The sequence below is a fragment of the Solenopsis invicta genome, chromosome 1 (genome assembly GCF_016802725.1).
Source record: "Solenopsis invicta isolate M01_SB chromosome 1, UNIL_Sinv_3.0, whole genome shotgun sequence".
Lineage (NCBI taxonomy): Eukaryota > Metazoa > Arthropoda > Insecta > Hymenoptera > Formicidae > Solenopsis > Solenopsis invicta.
The window spans coordinates 20,565,618-20,587,840 of NC_052664.1; the positions used below are offsets into that span (position 1 = coordinate 20,565,618).

General features: G+C 35.3%; 2 protein-coding genes across 8 annotated transcripts in view; one reads left to right on the forward strand and one right to left on the reverse strand.

Annotated features, from left to right (window-relative positions):
- The window catches only part of LOC113003148, a 177,949-nt gene that overhangs the window by 52,537 nt on the left and 103,189 nt on the right, over window positions 1-22,223 (forward strand). The gene's annotated exons all lie outside the window — the stretch shown is intronic.
- The window catches only part of LOC105194827 (1-phosphatidylinositol 4,5-bisphosphate phosphodiesterase epsilon-1), a 133,669-nt gene that overhangs the window by 36,443 nt on the left and 75,003 nt on the right, over window positions 1-22,223 (reverse strand). Inside the window, exon 4 of the mRNA XM_026131305.2 lies at window positions 4,383-4,692. The gene's annotated coding sequence lies outside the window, so the exon portion shown is untranslated. The remainder of the gene's footprint in view (window positions 1-4,382; window positions 4,693-22,223) is intronic.

Sequence of the window (22,223 nt, forward strand, 5' to 3'; positions counted from 1 at the left end):
ATATGATTTCGCTAAAATTTATGAGTAAAACGCGCGCTGCAATCAGGTCGCATCTAATGAACCATAATAATCTTCATATTCAATTACATTTGAATTCTACATTAGCACAATATTTATTAAATCGCCCGAATTATAATTTAAATATGCGTAAATCCGGAATGAAGTTTACAGATGATTAATGATGTGTATTTCAATCAATTCATATTTTGCGTACAGCATATTTCGCGTCCGTGCATTTGACGATCGCGTCGCGCAGTGGGACGAATTGTAAATCTAGCTAGGACAAAACTAAAAAAAAAATCAATATTTCTAAATGAATAACATAACAGACTATTGTTTACATTTGTATAATGCAGATTTAACCATAATAAAGCCGATAAAACATTTGGATGTTGCCGTAACTACGCCCACAATAATTGATTTCTAAAAGCAATTGTTTATTGGAAAATGCATTGTGTTTCTGCGTAAAATTTTAATTATGCACATACATATTTTATAATTAAATTTTAATATTTATTGTGTTACAACCAAGTAACTAGTATCATAAATTATATTATAATAAAATCCAGTTGGTGAACTCTATTAATTTTCACGGAAAATTTATTTTTTGCAAATGTAAACCTAAATTCGAAATTAACGAGTACAAAAATCCATGTTAATACAATTTTATTATTATTTTGAAAAAATTGAAGTTTTGCCGTGGTAAATTTGCATTTTATCCCACTATGCGTCGCCAGCGATTGACGTTTCGAGCGTGCCAGTTTGCGAAAGAAACACAGTGCAATTTTTGCCCAGCGTTTAACATTTGCCGCGCGAAAAGGTCAGTTCGACGATGGTTTTTTCGCTGGCGCGCGCGATTCACGAAATTCAACGCGACCGTCAAATAAAAGCGCCTTTTAGGTCTTCGATGAATAATTCCGCGCTGTGGGAATCGTTGATGCCGAAGTAAAAACACAGTTCACGATATTTTGCACTTCGACACCCGGTACGGAACCCTAGCGACTGAAATATGAGTCAAAAAAATATTAAGCATCTGCGTAAACGAGGAAGTATAGAAAATGTAATTGCAGATGCAGTATCAGTAAATATTGCTCTCTTAAAAACGCAGAAGTACTTCATAAATAACGTATCTTTATGATAATGCATCTATGAAGATGGATAGATGTATCTTTTCCATTCGAAGACTAAACATTCAGTAGTTTATAGGGTACTGTAAAAATTATAGATGCGAAACGTATGCGCGAAGTCGCCAGTTACTTTCAAAACCTGACCCAGTTCCCTTAGCGACGATTAAGAGCGCTGCGTCTCGTTAGAATTGAGTACCAACATAATGCGTGTTTATGAGACGGCGCAAAATTATGCGAGTGCATTCATTCGTAGCGACATTCGTAGGATGCCGCGAAATAATTCGAGGTATCTCGAATATTGCGAGCTCGGTCGTACTTGCTGCCTCCGGCAAGCAGAATAATATGCACGAACGCATATATTCTTTTCCTTTTCCTCCCCCTCCACCTTTCTGACAGTTATTTTTATTGCATCTGCAACGATTATCGTCTATACGTACTTTGTTGAACTTGAAAACTACTTCGTCGCAAGGTTTTTTGCATTCTCTTGCGAAGTAGCGTGAAATGCAGTTTCTCGAGTTACTTGGCTTTCACGATGTTCGGAAAAATGATTTTAAAGAAATTTAGTTCATGGCAGATTGTAATGCTTTGATAGGAGCACTATGCCTTCGGCGAAATTGAAATTCGATTCGAGTTGCAATATATAACCACGCTATACGAAACGGAAGGACAAAAAATATTTCACATTCGTCCGTATTTCGCGTTAGTTTAAGCGCGAATGTAAGCAAAATCTAATATTCGCGTGGCTAATTTATCGGTACGCTGGCGAACAAAATGAGGAAGAGAGAATTTTATCGTATAAAGTAGTCCCAAGTTGCACGTTCCGCTGAAATTTCGGTAATAACGAACGAGCGATGCGCATAAACGGATGTTACGTGTCGAAAGAGATCTTGGTACAAAAAAAAGAAAAAAAAAGAAATCTGAATGCAAAATATTCGGAGATAATGCTTCGTTTCGGCATCGACCCTCATTCCTGGCACTCTTTTAAACCGAGAAGCGAAATGCGAACCCTTTACGAGTGCGTCTCGCAAATATCCCGTAATTACTCCTGGGCGGAATTTATGGCCGCCTTACGCAGAGCTTACCGAGATAAGTAGGACGCCGGACGGCTCGCTGCCGTAACGTTTCTTACCCACGGGACACAATTTCCCGTGCAATGTTTGCTGCGTGCATATATCTTGTAGCGTATCTCATTGGCCGAACTGGTGCGCACTTAGTGCGCACTAAATGCAGAAATTTGGCACGAGCTCCAACGCCACACTCATACAAAACAAATCTGGATTTAAAGCTTATTACTCTTCTGTGCATAAAATAATGATTGCTATAGAGATAATCATAATTATTATTGGGAAGGAAATATTTCATTCTTTCATGAAAAGATTCTTAAATCTAGAATAAAATAATCTTGGTGCTATCTCATCAATTTTCTCAGGCAGATTTGGATTAGACAATGGAAATCTCATAATAGTCTTAATTTAACAAGAGAAAAATTTGAAGAACGCTTTTTCTGATAAAATATTACAAAGACCCACAAGGGAGCTGCTCGCTTCATAAGTACTAAAAATATATATCTTGTCTCATAGTCAAATGATCCATTAGATCCATGTAATAAAAGTTGTTCATATGTATGTATTACTCTTGTCTCAAAATAATAAGTCAATCTTATTTAATTCGATGAAGAAGAGTTATAGACCTCATTTCAACATTGCTTTATTTTTATATTGCATCGCACAAGATTGGAATAAGATTAAGTACATCAAGAATATTTCTAGCCTTGTTATCAGAAATCTTTTCTGAGAGGGAATAGACTGTGTTGATTTATTGCAAAACGCACTGAGTGCGCCTCGATGTCGTCCAATGAAAAATGCTATTAAACGAAGTAATTGCTGATATCGCGATACACCGTTCTTGTTTCCTGTCCACATTGCTCTTATGCAGGTTGATTATCATGTAATGTATCGCGCGGGATGGACTCGGTCTGCATGTATACGCTCGTCCATCAACGTCTTCGTGCAAACGGCCTGCTGAGGGTCTTAAGCCACCGTGCAAACACACACCGAGTGTGGACAGAATGGCCGGTTAAACCCTGGCGTGCCCCGACGTGTTCGCAGTCAATTGGCGAACCTTATCAGATAGTAGTGCGATAACTCGATGAAGAGATTAATCAACATATCGGATCATGAACACAAATAGCTTCTATATAATCGCAGCGTGCAGCGATGAGTACCTTGTTTGTGAAGCAATCGTTTCAACGGGATAGTGTCCATATTTCTCTGCAGTTCCACGTAGCGCGTATCATTCGTGAACAAAATGAATAAAGCACAATCTATAACATATACTCTTAGCAACAATTTGTGCTCACAATTCGTTGCTTTGCCAGCAATATTTGCATTTCTTTTACTGTCGGGAAAATCGATTCTATGATCCTATGACAAACATTCTAGCGTCCTAAATATATAAGTATATAGACTGACGTATGATATATGGTATGACGTATATATCGGAACCATAAAACTTTTACGGAAGAGTTTCTCGTTTCGTTTAGTGTTCTCGTCTGCTATTAAATTGACAGAATTTACGTACGAGACCATTTATATTGATGAAGTTATAACGAGAGCACTTTCGATGCACATCTGCGATTTATTGGCTATTAACAATGAAATCAAATTATATTTTTGAATTATATTTTCTAATTGAGGATGTAATTGAAAATGCTGTTATTGAGATTTTAAAATAACAGACATGTGAATTGGATTAATGATTATCTCGGGAGCAAGAGAATTTATCACTTTTTGACTGATGTGTGTATTGTATGTACACGGAGAGAATTTTTTATTATGTTTTACGAATTTTATTATGTGTGGTGATAAACTTCGGACAACTTGGCAAGCTATCAAAAAACTCATGAGTTACGACAGCAATTTTTAAAATATACAAAAGACATTTTATAAGCTGCCTTAAAATTTTTTAATACAAATTACCGTGCAGCGTTGTAAAATGTTTCGAGGCAAAATTTTTACACATTTTCAAAGTTAACTGTATGTGTTAGTAAAATTAATCAATCGTGCTTTATATTTTACTGTGTCAAAATATGTGCAGTAGATATCAATAATAAATTAGAGAAAATTATACGAAAAATTCATCGAAATACAATATAGTCTTACGATCACCATAAATTTTATGACAAAATTTTCACCGTGCATGATTGTAATTATTCGCCAGAAATATGTGGCAACACAGCTTCGGCAAAGATCTTACCTTATCAGGTGATGGTGCGGCCACGTGGGGTGGAGGAAGTGGAAGTGGCTGGGTCTGTTGCCGTCGACGGGGATGAGAGAGCAGCCTAGCTCGCTGCTCTGTGAAATCGTCGGGGCCCGCCGGTGGAATTAGTTCGACGACCAGGCCGGGTGATCCCCGCGTAGTTCCGCGGTCTGCATCAGGACGGCTTCATCGATGTAGAGCCGATCGAGAAGCCCCTCTCACGCCTTCCTACACCGGGCTGCTTCCTCCGTTGTCGTCGTTGTCCTGGCGTTCGCCTGCTCAGGCCCGACAACGCGCTGACCGCGATCTGCGGAAGAGAGAAGAAATATAAGAGTGGCTCGAAGTCGAGAGACTTGGATTTATTATCGAGAGAAAGAGAGTGGAGAGAACCGGGAGAGCGATTCGAGCAAGGACATTGAAAGAGCGAACGATTTATAGTCCCTTCGAAGGACCTAAAGTCCACCGAAATCCGCTCGAGTGTACCACGTGTCTCGTCTTTCTGCGCATTCTCAGCAGCGAAATCTCTTTCTCACGGACTCGCACGATAAATTTATCACGGGGATTTTTGGGAGAGGTGTGTCAGTTAATCAGCTTCCTTATCGTAGGAAGACGATTCAATATATATTCGTAGTTGGAAATGGCATTGGCATATTTGAGAAACAATTTACGAGAGAAACGTAAGAATATTTCTCGAAATATATATCTCTTGGATTTTCCGATGATCACTACATGATAGTTGGAAAAAATTGTTGGGAATTCTGATATAATTATCTTTAGCATATTTATTACTAATTAGTAATTATAATAATTTTAATAATTTTCAAAGATATACAATATGTGTGTATACACATACATACACATTGTGTATCTAATTTGAATTATTTTTTAATCATTCCTATGTTGCTATTATTTCTATGTAATATGGCCTTAATTTAATTAAAACAATGGAGTTAAATAATTTATTTCAAGAAACGTATTAAATTTCACTGAAAATTAGTTTATTGTTTACCAGGTTCATAAATAGTATAAACACTTTGTTTACTTTGAAACTGAACAATTCAATTATAAAGATGAGTTGATTAAATGCAGTTAGTATTTTACCATTAATGTTTTATTAAAATGATGAATTTTGACATTTCCATAGATGGAAGTTAAAAATAACATGTCATTTAACTGAAGATGTCGATATCAATTTGATTCTTTTTAACAGTGCACCTATTTAACAGTGCATAGTTTCCTGTATCGATGTCGATATTCTTTAAGTGTATTTCGTTAAGAGAAAGTGAACGGAAAATTAATTAAATAATCAATAGAATTAGAGTAGAAATGTAATCACATTGAGCATTTTGACAAAGATATTTTCTAGTTATTTTTAAAAATTGATAATTACTATGATTGTTTCTGTATTCGAAGTAATGTCTGCTTCTCTCTGCACGCTATTTCATGTTAAAGAACAAAAGATTGGTAGACTAGGTTGAAAGAATGATGCTTCGTGTTAGAGAAAAGACGTTACGGATGTCTAGCACTAGAGAAGTCTAAAGAATGAAAAAGAAATGGTGATGAAAGGAGAATGGTGTAGGAGCGTTCCCTGTTTTTGTTAAAATGAACTGGCTTCAAGTTCAATTCGTATTGTTGTAAAGCAGCAGGGATTCGCGTGCGCTGCTATCGAGATAAAAGTACATTTTATGGTCTACCCGCAACCGAATAATGGCTGTTTTTATTCAATTTATTTTTTTCTGCCATTTAATTAAGCGCAAATAGAAAAACGGTAAATATCCTGATATATTTTTAAAATTCTCGTAAATTTCACGTATATACAATTTTCCATTTCTTCGATTTATTTTGATAATTTTATATAAAATGAAATTGAAGTAGTAAATTCTATAAAATGCAAAAAAAAAATCATATAATCGTGTTTATTTATTTTTTATTTCTTTTTGATTTATTTTAATTATTTATAATGTAATATATTTAATTACTTGTAACACGGTTATAATTTTTCTAGTCCGCGTTACGAATAAAATACAAATAAAAAAAATTAGTCACTTTATTTTAAATTAAAAAAATGTCTCCCTCGTTGCCATGGACACACATTTCGTATCCATTTCATTTATAATTCTAAATTGAATTGCTCGAATACAAACAATTGCGCTTTAACATATACATATATTTTGAATTTCATCCGAGTTTGATATTTAAAGAGCTAAAATTGCATTTTTCAAAAAAATATCATTGCGTTAATCGAGCTCAGTAGACATATTTTACGCATTTATTGTTCATAGTATTGTCGCACGGTACGCACATTCGTTATCCGCCGCGCCGCGGCGAAATTAATCAGAAATTCGTCCCGCAAGTGCTCGCATTCACACCGAAAACTTCTACGTCGTGCTCGCAAGCGCGCGAACTCGCCGCCGCCGCCGCCGCCGCCGCTGCCGCTGCCGCTGCTTCGCGACCGTGTTACGTGAAACTTCGCGAAAGTGCGGACGCTCGTTAATCCATAAAGCAGGGCGGTTTCGCAGACTGCAGCTGCAAGCTGTCGCTGGCGGAATGCGCTGGCGTGTTTCACCTTTAAACTTCGGTTTGATAGGGCTCCGAAGAGCCGCACTTGACGGCTCCATTTTACGACACTCCCCTTGATGTATCAGCTGCTCAGACACGATTGAGATGATTAAGTGTAAGATCGGGTAAATTGTTTGATAACATGCCAGGCATACAAGAGACAGTTATGAGATTAAAAATGCAATGCACTTTGTTTGTATTTGTGTACGAGCTCGACTTGCTGGTCTCGATGAAATGTTATTTACTATCGTTTACATTATCGTTTACATTTACAAATATCGCTTATTTGCTGCAATAACAAGACAATTTAAAAATTACAATTGTTGAGTGCAGCGAAAAGAGAATTTTGATGAGAAATAAATACACTTGTGAGTAAAGAGTTAATGATACTTTTATTCCTCTACTGTTTGTAAACCAAATTATTGCACCAAAGTCGTATTTAAAAGTGTTTTAATTACAAAATTTTAATGATTCCAAATATTCAAACTAGAAAATTTTAATTTTTATGAGTTATGTCATTGTAATAAATGAGCGATGTATCATTTTATATTTTCAAACGGACAGATAAATATCTTTAAAGAAGATTAATCCACAATGATCGAATAATTTATAACGTTTTTCAATTGCTGTGTGCTAAGTAAATGTTCCGTGAATTTAAATTCGTTCGTTTCTCAATCGCGTATTAGTTTCTTGCGTATTGTTCTCTCGAATGATATAATTCCATGTGCGGAAAGTTATGCGAAGCGGTGGTAAAGAGACAGCGTTCGTCATATTGCACGCCAACAAGATTATCTGTCAGGAGTTGCTGTTGGTTCTTCGGAAACTCAGCGCATGGCAAGGAATACTTTATTAGCTACGTCTAATGATCGACAATGGATGCGCTTGAGTAGCGGTAAAGCGAAGTTTAAGTCCCGATTTCGCTATCGAGGGCACTTCCTTGAATCGATTCGGTCCGAATGAATCGCGGGGATTGCACATTGATTCTACCGTCGGGTAACTATGTGCGGAACACGTATAACGTACAGTCCGGTGAATAACGTCTATTACTAATTTCGCGAAATTTCCTATTATAAGCGTTTGATGGCGTAAATCTTGTGTCTGAGATAATAATGATCTTATATGATTCCGCGAGAAAAATTATGAGATAGGGGAAAAGTTCGAAATTAGCAGGGGTAATATATCTGAATAAAAGTAAACTTTCACGAAAGTTTCATAATAGAAACGAAAGATAAAGAAGATAATGACTTATTTGATTAATAATATTTATTTGGTTTTTAGCATCATGCTTGATTATGTTGAAATGTGTTAAAATAATAATCAATTTTTTCATGTGCACAAAAGTGCTTTCTTTTTGTCTATTTTTCTTATATTTTGAAAAATAATATATTAATTATAGATTAAAAGGAGAAGTTAAGGCTATTATAAATTAGAAAAATTCAAAGTTTATTTGTTGTAGCGTACTCTTTTCAATTTCCAAATATCTGTTTTTACTATTGTTGTACGCAATAAAGAATGCGCAATATGCAGCGTAATATTGTTTTAAAAAAATAATCGCAATTTAATGACTGTACAATCTCTGTTATTGTATCTTTAGTATACGGTAAGTTTATGTGGGAATGACTCGCTTCTGATGCTGCCAGCTTTATATTTTTATTTTTACAGAGACATAAAACAGAGACATTTAAAATATATTTAAATATGTTATTGTAACATTTAGTAGTGTTTAGTGGGGCAAAAGTGCAGATTGAACGTAGGTTGTAACACTTTACGTGACTTTACGTGACACTAGAAATTTATTCGTAAAAAGAAATTTTCTAAGTAAAGTTTGCACTTACTATCAAATAAGTTGTTTTGTAAATTGTATTTTCGTGATTAATGTATAAATTGTTTTGCTATTAATAATTTTTTCTTGCTACAAAGTTTTAGATTAATTTAAAATTAACTGCCTTCTAACAAAGGTTACAAAAACTGAAAATTGTTCACTCGTGATTTTTAAATTTTTAATATTAAAAGTCTAAGTTTTAAAAATAAGAATTTTAAATAAAAGATTTACGTACACTCTTAAAATTTTAATTGAAGAATCATGTTTTTTTTTCATATATTTTTTCGAAGTTTAATTTGTCCAAATCTTTTAATCTTTGAATAACGGAAATAATAACAACTCGACATCCTATAAAATTTCCAATAAAAGTCTTTTCAATTTATAATCTACTGTCGAAAAAGGAGAAGTTCAACGATTATTGAAAATATTACTTGGTAGTTTAGAACATTTTTTCGTAAAAGTAATCAAGGTGATAAGAAGTAATACATATAAATCCTGATCAAAAGAATGAGAAGTTAGGAAATGATTAAAGATAACTATATCGATGTTGCGAGCAATACAAACTTTTCGGGATGTTAGTATAAGCATCGCAATAAAACTTTCGTAGATTTAATTAAGGGATGTTGATTTTTGAGGCATTTCAACGTCTTCGTTCGTACAGGCACTAGTTATGTACGACGGTGCGGGGATAAAATTTACAGCAGCTTGCTTAAGCTCGTTTCGCACCAGAAGAAGTTTATCTCGTTTGTGCTAGGTGCCGTGCAGCGCCCTATTTTTCCGCGTCAGATTTTATGAAACCGCCGCTACCACTTCACGAAAGAAAGTTGGCGAATCTGAAGAACGTTCAGGAACTTTCGAGCTTTATTAGACTTGGGATAGTATTCGTTTTGTTATTGAAGCGAACTTTGGATGATAATTAATTAGAATGTTTTAGCGATAGCTCAATATTCTTTTGGCATTTTATCAAAGCAGAAGTGTCTTTTAGATGGATACAAGTAATTTTATTTGTAAAATACAGGATTATTATTATCTGTGAATATTGTTTAGTAAGAGCACATCTTTTCTATTTGCGATTTCGTAATATCACAAAAATCTGAATGTATTTAGCTTTAAATATTCAGATCGAGTGTCTAACACTAAAAGTTGTTATATCAACCGTATCTTTCTTCTTCTTTGAATCACTTATTTTTTAACAAAACGATAGAACGCTCGTAATGGTTGATGACGGTTTTAAAAATGTCATTACTGCTTTTTCAAATCAATTTGCCGCTTTGCATAAAATATATCACATTACTAGTCATGCTCTCATCGTCACTCTCGCCAGAAACAGAAGCTCTTACAAAATCACAACTGAATCTCATCAGAGTGCTTTTTTCCTCCATTTACGAGAACACGCCCGTATTGACGTGAAGGCGAGGAAATATTCACTGAGAGAACAGTCGTGTCGCCCATACAAAGTTTGTTTCAAGAGCACATATCGATGCCATTACACCGGCCGTTAAGTTGATTTTCTCTGAAGGGCGGAAAACGGAAGAAAGATTTGAACAATTCGAAAGTTTTTAGGTGGACAAATTTATTACATTTTAAAAATTTAGGAAAGTATTTAAGTAAGAGGTTGTTATGGCATTTTGAAAAATTATAAAAAAGAATTACACATACAAATGAACAAATAATAACATTAAAATGATTTGCTAATAAAAAATCCGAGAGTTAAAATATAAGTGAAATAAATCTTTTTAATACTAAATTTAAATTTCACTGTTTTAAAAATAAATTTAAGATAAATATGTGCCATATTAACAATGCGATTATAAATAGTCTGAAGGTAAATTAAATATTTGCCTTCTAATATGGATTCTTAATTTAATTATTTCTCGATTCATTGGGTTGTATTCCCAAGATATAAAAACATTATCAGAAACTTGGAAATCTTGCAAAGAATATAGTTATATATTGAAAAGGTCCGTTATATGAAAACATCCTGGCGTTTCTTAAATGAATGTACAAGTCAAATAGACGGAGTGGAAGAAATATTTTCCTTCTCAGGGAACCGGAAAAACAGCGAAAAGAAAAATATATGTCGAAATGGAGTGAATCGATTATTTGTAAATTTAAACAAAATCATACTGGTATATTTGCTACGAATCAAGCTTTTAGGCGCGAAAACTGTGCTTGTTAAAAAGAATTTCAATGAACATTGATCCGTATTGTTTAAATTATAGTTGTATTATATTTCGATATTGTCTTTGAAATATTGCCTGCAATATGCAAACTTATGAGTAGGAGTGGAAAAAGTTTTTTTTTTACTCTGAATAGACGTGGTGAAAAAAATTTTGATATTTTTGCAATTCAAATAAAATATCTTAAAAATTTTAATTTTTATATAAACCGTTATTTACCGTTTAAAGTTTATAATTTTGGAATAATTAAGAAGAAAATATATGTATCGCATGTAGAATAAATATATATCAGCTATTATTTATTGTACAAGAATGTAATTGTTTGTAACAAAAGCAAGTAGATAACGTAGAATAAAATTTATTAATAATAGATTTTTTATAAAAAATATTTTTGATAAAAAAGCTTAGAAAATTGAGAAATTAATATTATGATTACATCCTTTTGAATAATCTTAAATAATCTTGTATATTTTACATCTCAATACTGAATTTGTCTTGACGAAGGCTTTACATAAAAATAAAACGACATACATTTTATTTAGTAAAAATTTTCTAAAGTTATTTAAAATAATTGAAATTATTGAAAGAGAGTAAAAGCTATATGCAAGATATCAAAATTATCTTTTTAATTTTGTATTTTTTACATTTTAATGCGTACATAACAAAAATAATCATTTACACTGTATTACACTGTATTCAACAAAAAGTTATGTTTTTAATAGCAATAAAGTTGTCATAATTTTATTAGATCATAATCTCAAATCTGTGATTTAAAGAAAATAAATACCATTTTGATAGAAAAGACATTTTATATAGAATAGAATTGTTTGTTTGCAAATAATTAAATTAACTTTTGTGTAGCAATGTTATACGTTCGTAATTTCGTTCAGCAACTGTAACGAAATCGGGAAAACGGCCGAACTGCGCAAAGAAAAAACAAGTACGGCAACGACTCGACATTCGATAAGCAACGAGTGATGTTTCAATCGGGAAGACGTTTGATTGAACGAGAACGTATCGAACACAGCACATTATCGATTCTTTTTTTTGTTATATATCTTTCGGCTAGCCATTTCATCTGTGTTAGCCAATTACGGATTATACAGTACAGTCAATTGACTATTCTCTTTTCGTATAAACATTTCTAGGGGATACTGATAGCAGAAACTTATGACAAAAATTAAATTTCGTGAATTGGACCAATAAAATATAGATCATATCCGATTTGAATTTCTCATCGTAGAAGGCAAATAGCAAACGTTATTGTTTTCTGTACGATGCGATACTCGTTAGTCGCAACATGTGTGCCTCATTATTGCCGTTATGAAGATAATAGGAGCCGTTCTAATGTGCAAATAGCTGTTTGCGCATGCATATTTCATTACGGTATTGCGAGGCCAGGTGACTCTCGGGGAAAACCATTATTCATTCGTCTTTTGTTTTACGGCATTATGTAAGCAAGCGGAGGAAAACATTCAGAAAATTATTGAAAAATACTTTGAGTTATAGAAAGATCTGAAAGTAAATGATCCGAAATAAATAGGCGACTGGTAGTTTGTGCGTGCCTTTTATGCTGCTTCAAAAGTATTAACTGAATACGACACATTTAATTTGTGAATTTGAATTATTCTTACAACAAAACATTTATAAACAAAAACATTTATAATGGACGAGGAAATATGTATCGGCAAATGTGTTGAATATATTTATTTATGATATTTGCAGATATATTTTAATCTAGACTTAATAGTGTAAAAATTTTACTCTTGTTTTTTTTGCAGAAATAATTAAACGTTTGAAAATTATATGAAACGATTATAAACACAAGATCGTTGCATAGGTAAACATATTTAATAAAAATTTTGAATATGCAGAACATGGATTTAGTTTTTTTTAGAAATAAAGTATGTTAATGTAACAAATTAACATACGCCTATTTTTTTAATAAACAAATTTGAGAACTCTGTATTCGTCGTTTTATTCTGGCGGTTCAAAATTTCTTGCGAAAATTGCGAAGAAAAAAAATCGGAAAGCGCGCGTGCGCGCGCGTGCGGCTTTGACTACAGGGGTCCAATTGGCTGCAGTTTGATACAGGGGATGAGAAACGAGGAGAATAGGGTAGGAGGAAGAATGTGGAGGTGTAATATGTGGGGCGGTCGATAGGATAGCGGCTATATGTGCCGTTGATACCGGAGGGTTTTCCCGTGCGCTACAGCACGCTTAAGCATACACGCGACCGCACGTACGGCGTACGTTGAAAAGGAAAACAAACAAAAAGGAATACGAAAAAGCAAAATGTGCAAGATGCGTCCGCGTTAACGGCGCGGATAGTGTACGATTTGCGCGATCGAGGCGCCTGCAAAAACCGAAATCATGCAAATCCGCCGGAAGAAGCGAGCTTTCGCAAGGACGATATCAAGCTGTGCAGGAAGTTCGCTTTTCCCGCGATCTTTTTTTTTTTCTTTATGGAAAGTTTTCGTGCACGAGAAAGATTGCACTTTGGAAAAAGTTGAGGTCTTGGGGGTTTAAGTCCCACGGATGCAGGAGACTGACCCGTGCGTTTCTCTTCGCAACAGCCAATGCGAAAAACAAAGGTTTGGACATGTCCACGAAAAGTTTTCTACGAAGAGCTTTTTGTAAAGGGAAACGAATAAGTGTGTCAAGTGCTTCATTCTTCCTCTTGTACTCTATTTATTTACTCGCGGGAGTAAAAAATAATGATAAATTGGCAAAAAAATAGATAAATTATTAACAAAGTTGAAACAGAAAAAAGAGCTTTTTTTTATATAAAACTGTGAACTTTTTTTTTAAATTGAAGAAACAAAACGTTATTCAATTTGCATTATTTAATAAATTAAATGTTTTTTTAACAGAGAAATAGTAACAGAGTATTTTTGTTCTAAACTTCAATGATATATTCTGTCTTTTTACTGATTATAATTATTATAAATTTTTAATATCCGTTTCGTCATTGCACTAAAGCTCTTAATATACTGATCTCAAATGATGACTAGATGGAAGAGCAAGAAGCCTTCTGACATAATTATTAGATGGTCAGAAGTGCTCCTTGGAAGTTGACGTTTACGACGTTCTTACGTAAGATGTGCGAAGGTACTTGGCGTATATATTGATATGCACACGTACAAGCAAACATGTATGTACATCCGTGTAGATCCATATGCAAATATACACGAGCGTAAACTCGAACAAGTGTGACAAATAAACACGGCAATGGTACAATGTGTACACACACGTGCACAGTAAAATTTGGTATAGCTTTTCAGCGATGAACGGCGTTATCAAGGTTTATACTCGGGACTTCCCCGTCGCGTCGTTATCAACGGTCAAACTCCATTAAGCCATCCGCTCGTTCGTCCGATATCTCTGGTGTATATATTTGGGGAAATGTACGTGTAACGGAGGATACAATGTGGAATAATGTCGCCCGCATTTCTGCTTCATTTAGTATGAAGTCTCCGTGAAATTTATTGACGGAATGATGTTGCATTGGCGATTTGTACTTTCAAAGTTCAGCCTGTCGAAATCTTTTACTTTTGAACGTCCGTAATTATAGCTGCGCTAATTCGCAATTAAGAGAGAATCAAATACTGTTATACAAACGCTTAAACTATTTTTCGTTATATTTTGTATTTGGTGCTGCTTTCAATGCAAATCAATGTTCGAAATTATAGCTCGATGTTTTCAGTCATCTGTTATTACATGTTAAACTTTTCAGCAATAACATATTAATTTGTTATAAGCTTTTTTGTAACATGCTGCGAAAGGAGTGATTTAGAAAACCGATCGCCTAAAGCGTACCTAAAGCGTACCTAAACCGTCTCTTAAATCGTATCGTCTTTAAAAATATCGAATTTATAAATTGAAGTAATTAAAAATATAAGAAACTATTGACTAATATTTAGTTTATTAATAATTTATTAAAAAAGCGATCAAATATTTAATAATTAATAAATAACAAATGAAAAGGTAAGAAAGAGGGTTGACTGGCTTGAATTTATTTCTGTAATTAATAAATTTTTATTCATAGCAATTACTAGTTTTACTATTATTACTTGTCAATTTTACGTTAGTATCATTTCTTTATATCACTTATTTCTTATTTACTTTTTATTTTTGTCACTAAATGTTGCTTATATGAAGTAAAAATATTCAACATTGAAGAGATACGCTTTAGGAGACCGGTACGCATTCAACAATTTTCTAGATAATTTTCGGATTACGAAATAGACTTCAGTTTCGATGTGTCAGACATTAAAAGCTGGTGGGTGGCGGGTGTGATAATTTACATTTTCTGCACGTCGCCGATAATCGTGCTTAATGAATGTGTCTAAACGTTCCGCTTGTACTTGACCTGGCTGTTAGCGCAACATCTTCTGAGACTTGGGGATGCGCACAGGCTTTATGTGGAACCGAAAGGTCAAGGTTTAACCGCATGAAGAAATTTCTCAAGAAGCTTTAGCTATTTGAGGATGAGTCCGTGTGACGACACGGCGGTGCTTTCTCTAGGAGAAACGTTACCGATTTTTCATTATTTTCAGAAACATTTTCATGTCGGTTGAGATCGCTCGATTAACGAAGACAAACAATGTAACCAATTCGGGATAAAGCATCTCGTCGCTTTCCTTTCACTCCGCATGCACACCGAAAACTTTAACCGCACGGGCGGTGATGCTGAAAATTTTCCTGCTACATTTCTCTCCACTTTCGTTTTATTCGTTTCTACTACACGTACAGTCTCTTACACGCGTAACATTTTGGAAAACCCTTATGTAAATATCGAAGGCAAATTCTTTGACGAATCATATATTTTTTTCGTCGAGACTGGTTTAGTGAAAAAGTAACCGTTTGTTACAGTTTCTTAATTTTATTTCAAATATATTTCACGATGTGCGAATTATAAAAATCTGAATAATTTGATTGCATTTGTAAACTATATAAGTATGCAATTTAAATTGACATACTTTAAGACTATTAATACTCATCTGTATATTTTTTACTGTAAACTTTGTAAACTGTAGATTATTACATATTAATTTGCAACACACAATTTTAATTTTTTGCTTCGACCTTATCTTGTTTGAAGTTTGTTAGTGTTTTTTAGTTAAAGAAAAAAAATCGCCTTAAAAGTTAACGTAATATTGATATTTTAACGCATCACGTAAAATCGATACTTGACCTATCGATTTATATAACGGATCGAATTCGACGCTTCTAAGGTACTTGTTTGCGGATGCTCATTGAAATGCGACTGATGTTACGCGGCGCTTAGACACCTTAATTAAGCACGGATCGAGCTTTCCGCTTTGCTTCGACGATGCTGCGTGAAGATTAATTAAACGACGGTGGACTACTCCCTCGATGCCTTAATGCGGAAGTTGTTTATTATTTATACACTTTCGTTTTGTCACGATCAGCTTATGAACTTTGCAATAAAATATTAATTGTACGTAAGGAATTAATACACATTCTTATCAATTGAAATTAATTATAAAAATTGCATAATTTTGAATGCCCTTTTGTCGAAATAATTGCGTGTATCGTCATATTTTACACCGCACAAAGTCCAATCGCTTTTCCTTATCCGCGAGAGATTTTATCCTAATGAAACGAGGTATCTTCTAAGGTTAGCTTAGGAAGCTACGGTTATATTTCATCGTAAAATTGCTCCCGCCCACGTTGGCCGTCTAAACAAATTGCATACGAAAGACTTGCTTAGCCGTGCATATAAGCGACTATTTAACGGAGCTCATTTTTCTTCGGCATGCGCTTGGGAAAGATTGGAACGTCGCTTGTGGGAACTACAACTTTACAAGTGGGCGCCTAGAGGTCCATACTTGATGGGGCGGACTTTAATATAGTTGGCACATTACAGAGTTACTAATAATCTATTATTTCGCGAGGCCCGGTCATCCGTTAGGTGGCAATGAAATAAGGATTTTCCTTGGTGGAACTAGTTCCCAACTGTTGTCTGAATCCTACAGGAACATCGTAAATTATTAACTTAATTTGCCTGTTACGTGCCAACTTACGCATGTAGCCAAACAAATTTGCTCTTTCCCCACGGTACACCGTAACAGCAGCGGTGAATACGTTGGTAATAGGTGATATTTTGGTGTAGTTATAACTCCGCACGCGTCGTAAAATACGCGGTGAACTTTCGCGGCGGGCCAGCAAGCATTATGCGGCATAATTAACGTATCGGTGGAGGCGAGAAGCGTGAGAGAGGGAGGGAAGAGAGAGAGAGAGAGAGAGAGAGAGAGAAACAGAGAGACGCGAGCTAATATCCCCGACCGTAATCTGGCGTCGAAAATATTTCGTGGCGCAAACCTGGCGGAAAATTAGTTATGGAAGGAAAAGTTTAATTTCCTGCCCGGTGCGAGCCCGTTTGTCGGGGAAATAAGTGAATAATTCCTAGTCGCGTATTAAAACATGCGGTAAATATAGTGGACTTCCGTTTCTTGCGGAAATTACAAGCCGGATATTCTCCGTCGACACGTTGGAAAATACAAAAAACGAGATTTTTCCACGAGTTTTTCGCACTTGCATCAAACAAATCTGTCGGCGAAAACGTATCCACGCCGGTTTCAATACGTATTATATAACAGATACGTACACGCGATTTGCGTATTCGGAAATTGAGAATTTTCCGCAGAGATTTCCGACGATCCCGATAAAAAGTGTGATTTTTAATTACGACAATCTGTCACGGCGCTTATTGCGTGTCACGTTCGCATTTCACAAACGGAGAGGCAATGATTAAAAAATACTGTGTTTTGCTTGTAAACTAATTTATAAATTTGTCATTGAATTGATTCGTTCGATATTGTAATACGAGGTGTTATTTTTTGCAACATATTCTTTATATACAGTATCCGGAAAGAGGAGATGATAATAGATGCTCGTTAGCATCATTATTATTAAAATGATTATCAATTAATATCGTGACATTATTATTTTCGTTCTCTAAAACTGCTTCAAAATTAAAAATTTATTCAGCACGTGGTTTGACGAACTTGAAAAGGTACATGAATACACAAGAAATGTTAACGCGAAGAGCCAGTTATGACCGAACAAGGCTCATCTTTAATTAATTGTGTTTTCACAGATGTCTCTCTATAATTTTCTATTATTTATTGCGATCCATCTTTAGCGTACAAACTTTAATTCTGAATTATATTATGATTCAGACATACATTTTTATAATTTTAAAATCTTGAAACATAAATATGTCACAAACGAACACGTGGATATTAATGCAATTTAAATTTAATTTAATATATATTAATTTAAAAGGGTATTCTCTTTGGTTGAAAAAAAGTGTTTTTAGGGTTTACTTCAGGAAAACTTAAAAACCAATAAATTTCAAGCTTTACATACTCTTTTACTGCTAGTTTGATAATATTTTAATATTTTTTAAACTTGAAAAATGCTACTTTCTCATGTATTATACATTGACAGCTTACAAAAAGGGTAATGAGATAAACAATAGCACTTCTTCATCTAAAACAAAAAAAAATCAAAGCTTTTCTTATTCAAGAAAAGTGTTTCTCAAACCAGAAACTGAACTAAATAAAAATATTCAAATTTGATAGAATGACAGCCTTGACAAGAATTTAATTTTTTTAAAAAAGAATTCATGTCGATATTCCTAATCGTTCCAAGAAATTTTTCCCATCAAATTGCAAAACACAGTTTCAAGAAAAACGATTTTAAAGTTTCAAGTACTTTTCTTGTATATTAGCATTTATAACTTTGTCAAATTATCAAATATCGACGGGCAGTGTATTTTAAAGATTTTAAATATTAAGAATATATATTTAACAAAATCAACTTTTCGACTTTTCAAACGAGAATAAGTACTCTCTTGAAGAAGCTACTCGACGTGCTTCTTCTACGTTTTGCTTCCGTACTTATTTATCTTTTAACATGAACTTTATATTTGTAATAGATATACTAATTGCCCGTTAGAATTATTTTTAAGACAACCATGAACTTAAATGACTCGTGTAAGTAATTCATAAGCAGATACTAGGCGTCAGAATAAAATGCTAATCGTTAATAATACTCGCGCCATACTTGCGACTGGGTTATAAAGTCACCCGTAAAGAATGATTTACTATAGCGCTTAAAAAATGATGGCTTTCACTCTACGACGTCCGCGTTAAACGCCGGTAGATAAACGATCGTAGTCCTTTATTCCCCGTTTTGCGGAACCACGCCCAGGTCGGAAAGTCCTCAGATCGATGTCACGTGTGTACGACCCACGCGTGGGCCAAGCAGTGTCCGATTCTGGGCCATTCAGTCGAATTGCGAAATTGCAAAGTCACATAGGTATCAACCGCGAGAACGCTGATGGGAGAGCGCAGTCGGGATTTTCGTTGGATTGGAAGAACGCGACGTTCCGGCTCGATTCCACCTTCGTTTTCAGTTGTCGCGCTGTATAAAAGCCCGGAGATGCAATCTTTTTTTCTCATATTTCCTCCAAGTACGTAATCAAAAGTCGAGTAAACGCGCAGTCCGCGACGAGTTGTCCCAGCTTCGATGCGCCGTAAACGCGTTCACGTTCTATCACGGCGATCGTAAGGAGAGGAAAAAAAGCTTCGTCCAGCACATTACACAGATCCTCGGATCTCGACGTTGACGAGGAGAATCGCGTCTTTCTAATAATTACCTCGAGCGAGAATTGATAATCTGCTTATTCGATCTAATGTGCAGAGATGCTCGTCAGTTTAATTCTCCTCCCCTCCCCCCTTCCCCTCGCGAGGCAACCGTGTGGATACGCGTCACGTGTTACTAATCCCGACGTAGTGACGTTTCCACCGTCTATTAAATGGGTTTTGTGCGTGTCAATTGGACCGCAGCACGGCTATTCGCGTGTTCGCATTTAGGTAGCTCGAGCCCTCTATTGTATGCGCTATCCTCCCGGCTGCTGTCTTCGCGGCGCAATCTGGGCCGAGCACATCGCGGATACAACGATGTTGCGCTACGCTCGTAAGCGTAAAAACGAAAGCAAGAATGACTGGCACACGCTAAACCCTTGGCGCCCGTCCGTCCGTTCCGGCGCACTTTTTTCTCTCCCCGGAGGCCTGCACCGGGATCGTAAATATTATCCGACCATCGGTATTAATCACGGCTGCTTAATCGACAGGTAATCTCCGTGAGTTATCCCCGGTTAGTTACACGTGCCCGTTGACTCTTGCCGTGAGAAAAATGAAAGTCATTATTGCGCGTGTGTTATGGACAGCGGTGAATTGAAGGATGCGGAATCGTGGCGCTTTTCATTAATAAAGGTAATCCGAGTCATCAACTTGGTGCACGCCGAGCATTTAATGTCGCTCCAATTAAGATTGCCTTTGCTGGATTTAACAGCGTTTAAAGAGCCGGGAATTGAAAGCCGTGGGCGCGTTTCCTATATGTTCAAGCGGCACATACGGAGTGACCCAGATTTATCGTGTGTTCCTTCGGCCATAAATTTTTTGACGAATTTGAAATCGATTTCTCGTCAGTAGAGATTTAATGGGCGATTATGATCTGTACAATCTTGACAGTTAAACTCGAAATTGGATATTCGCTGATGCATAGTTCGTTTAAAAAAAAAAAAAACTCGAACAAGACTGACAATCCTTCGTCACAAATATCGTTTAATCGTTCGTGTTGATTGAGTCTAAAATTTTCATGAAATTTTTGTCCGGGGGGAAAATTGCTACGAAATATATGATGTAAAATATAAAAATAAATAAACAAATACACATGTTTTTTTTATGTGTGTGGGGGGAGGGAAGGTTTCTCTACCGTGTGTCGTTGGAAAAATAATCAAAATTGATGGCGAGCATATCACGTGCTCGGAGCGTCGGCCATGTGGGTCGCGTAATAAATTCTATCGTTCACTTTCATTTCGGTAACTGAGTGATTTTACACGCGTTGCAATTTCGTTCTCGATTGAGAAATGTGCAACATTAGTCAAGCCGGGATATATCACGCATTTCCGTTCTCTCTAATTTACGAATCGATTTATAATACGGAAAAAAATTTAGCGCTTATTTGTGCGTGCTTAATTTGTATGTGTGCGATGTAGTCGAATGAATGATTGATGCCTCGGTTATTAATTAAATAAAATCGCTCAGGATTTCTCTGTTATAAAAGCCTTGCTTTACCCGAGACACTCGTCGTCAAATCCGAGATAATTCGTGTTTCGAAGCGAAACCAAGGCAAATATACCGAGAGTGGAGTAATAAGTGTATGCATAAAGTACTTATAATGCAGTGTGTAATAATGATCGACGTCTATCTCGTTTTGTCTTTACGTAAACAACTCATTTTCTACTGTGACAAACGCAATTAAACTTTTCAGCCGTCTTAACGTGTACGGTCCAATTTCGAATTAGTGCTTGTAGTATTTAGGTAACTCGAATTTGTTTGCTGCGCAATAATTAGAGGAGAACCGGGAAAGAGATGGCAAGCAACGAATTAACTTTCTGTAAGTTAGCAAATCATCGAGGAAAGGGAAATATGCCTTTGTTTCGTATTTCGCTATTGTTAACAATTGGCACACAGCACAATGTGAGTGCTATTCGAAAAAGAAAAGGTACATTATGATTTATAAATATCGAGCAAACTTCTATCAAACTTTCCTTTCTTTTTTTCCCGCAAATTATTTAATGAGAATTAAAGAGAGTATGACAATTCACAATAAAGGAATAATATTATATTCTTCGTGAAGATAATAAGGAGTAATCTTTGAAGTTTGTCCTCTTCGTTGAATGTGAAAATTGAGGGAGGACTTACTCCGGCATGCACGCTGCTTTCACTTAGGTTGTTTTAAAGGATTTGCCGTATCTTTATTTATTCAATTTCGCTTGTGTCAAATAGCAGTCTCCTGACAAAATAATAATAAATACATCTGACTTAATGAGCATCCGAGGATTTAAACGTGGTATATAGTTTTAGGTTGAGTTACACTAATACCAGTTGGATTATTCTAATGGATTATGTAACTTGAGTAAAGTTTAACTTCTACGTTCTTTCGGAGCGATTAAATCTTCATGGACATTTGCGCTTTTCGTATCTTCCTTTAGATACATATTGTATTCTTTCGTTACGTCTCTGTATTTAATAGCCTTTACGATTGCTGTTGTCTCAAAATATCATTCTTTATTGTAAAGTGCCCCTCTCTCATTTACTGTCCAATGTACAACGAAGAGGAAATCTTTCTTCGTTCGGTGACATTTGTTCCATGTATTTGTTTCACGCGTAAATG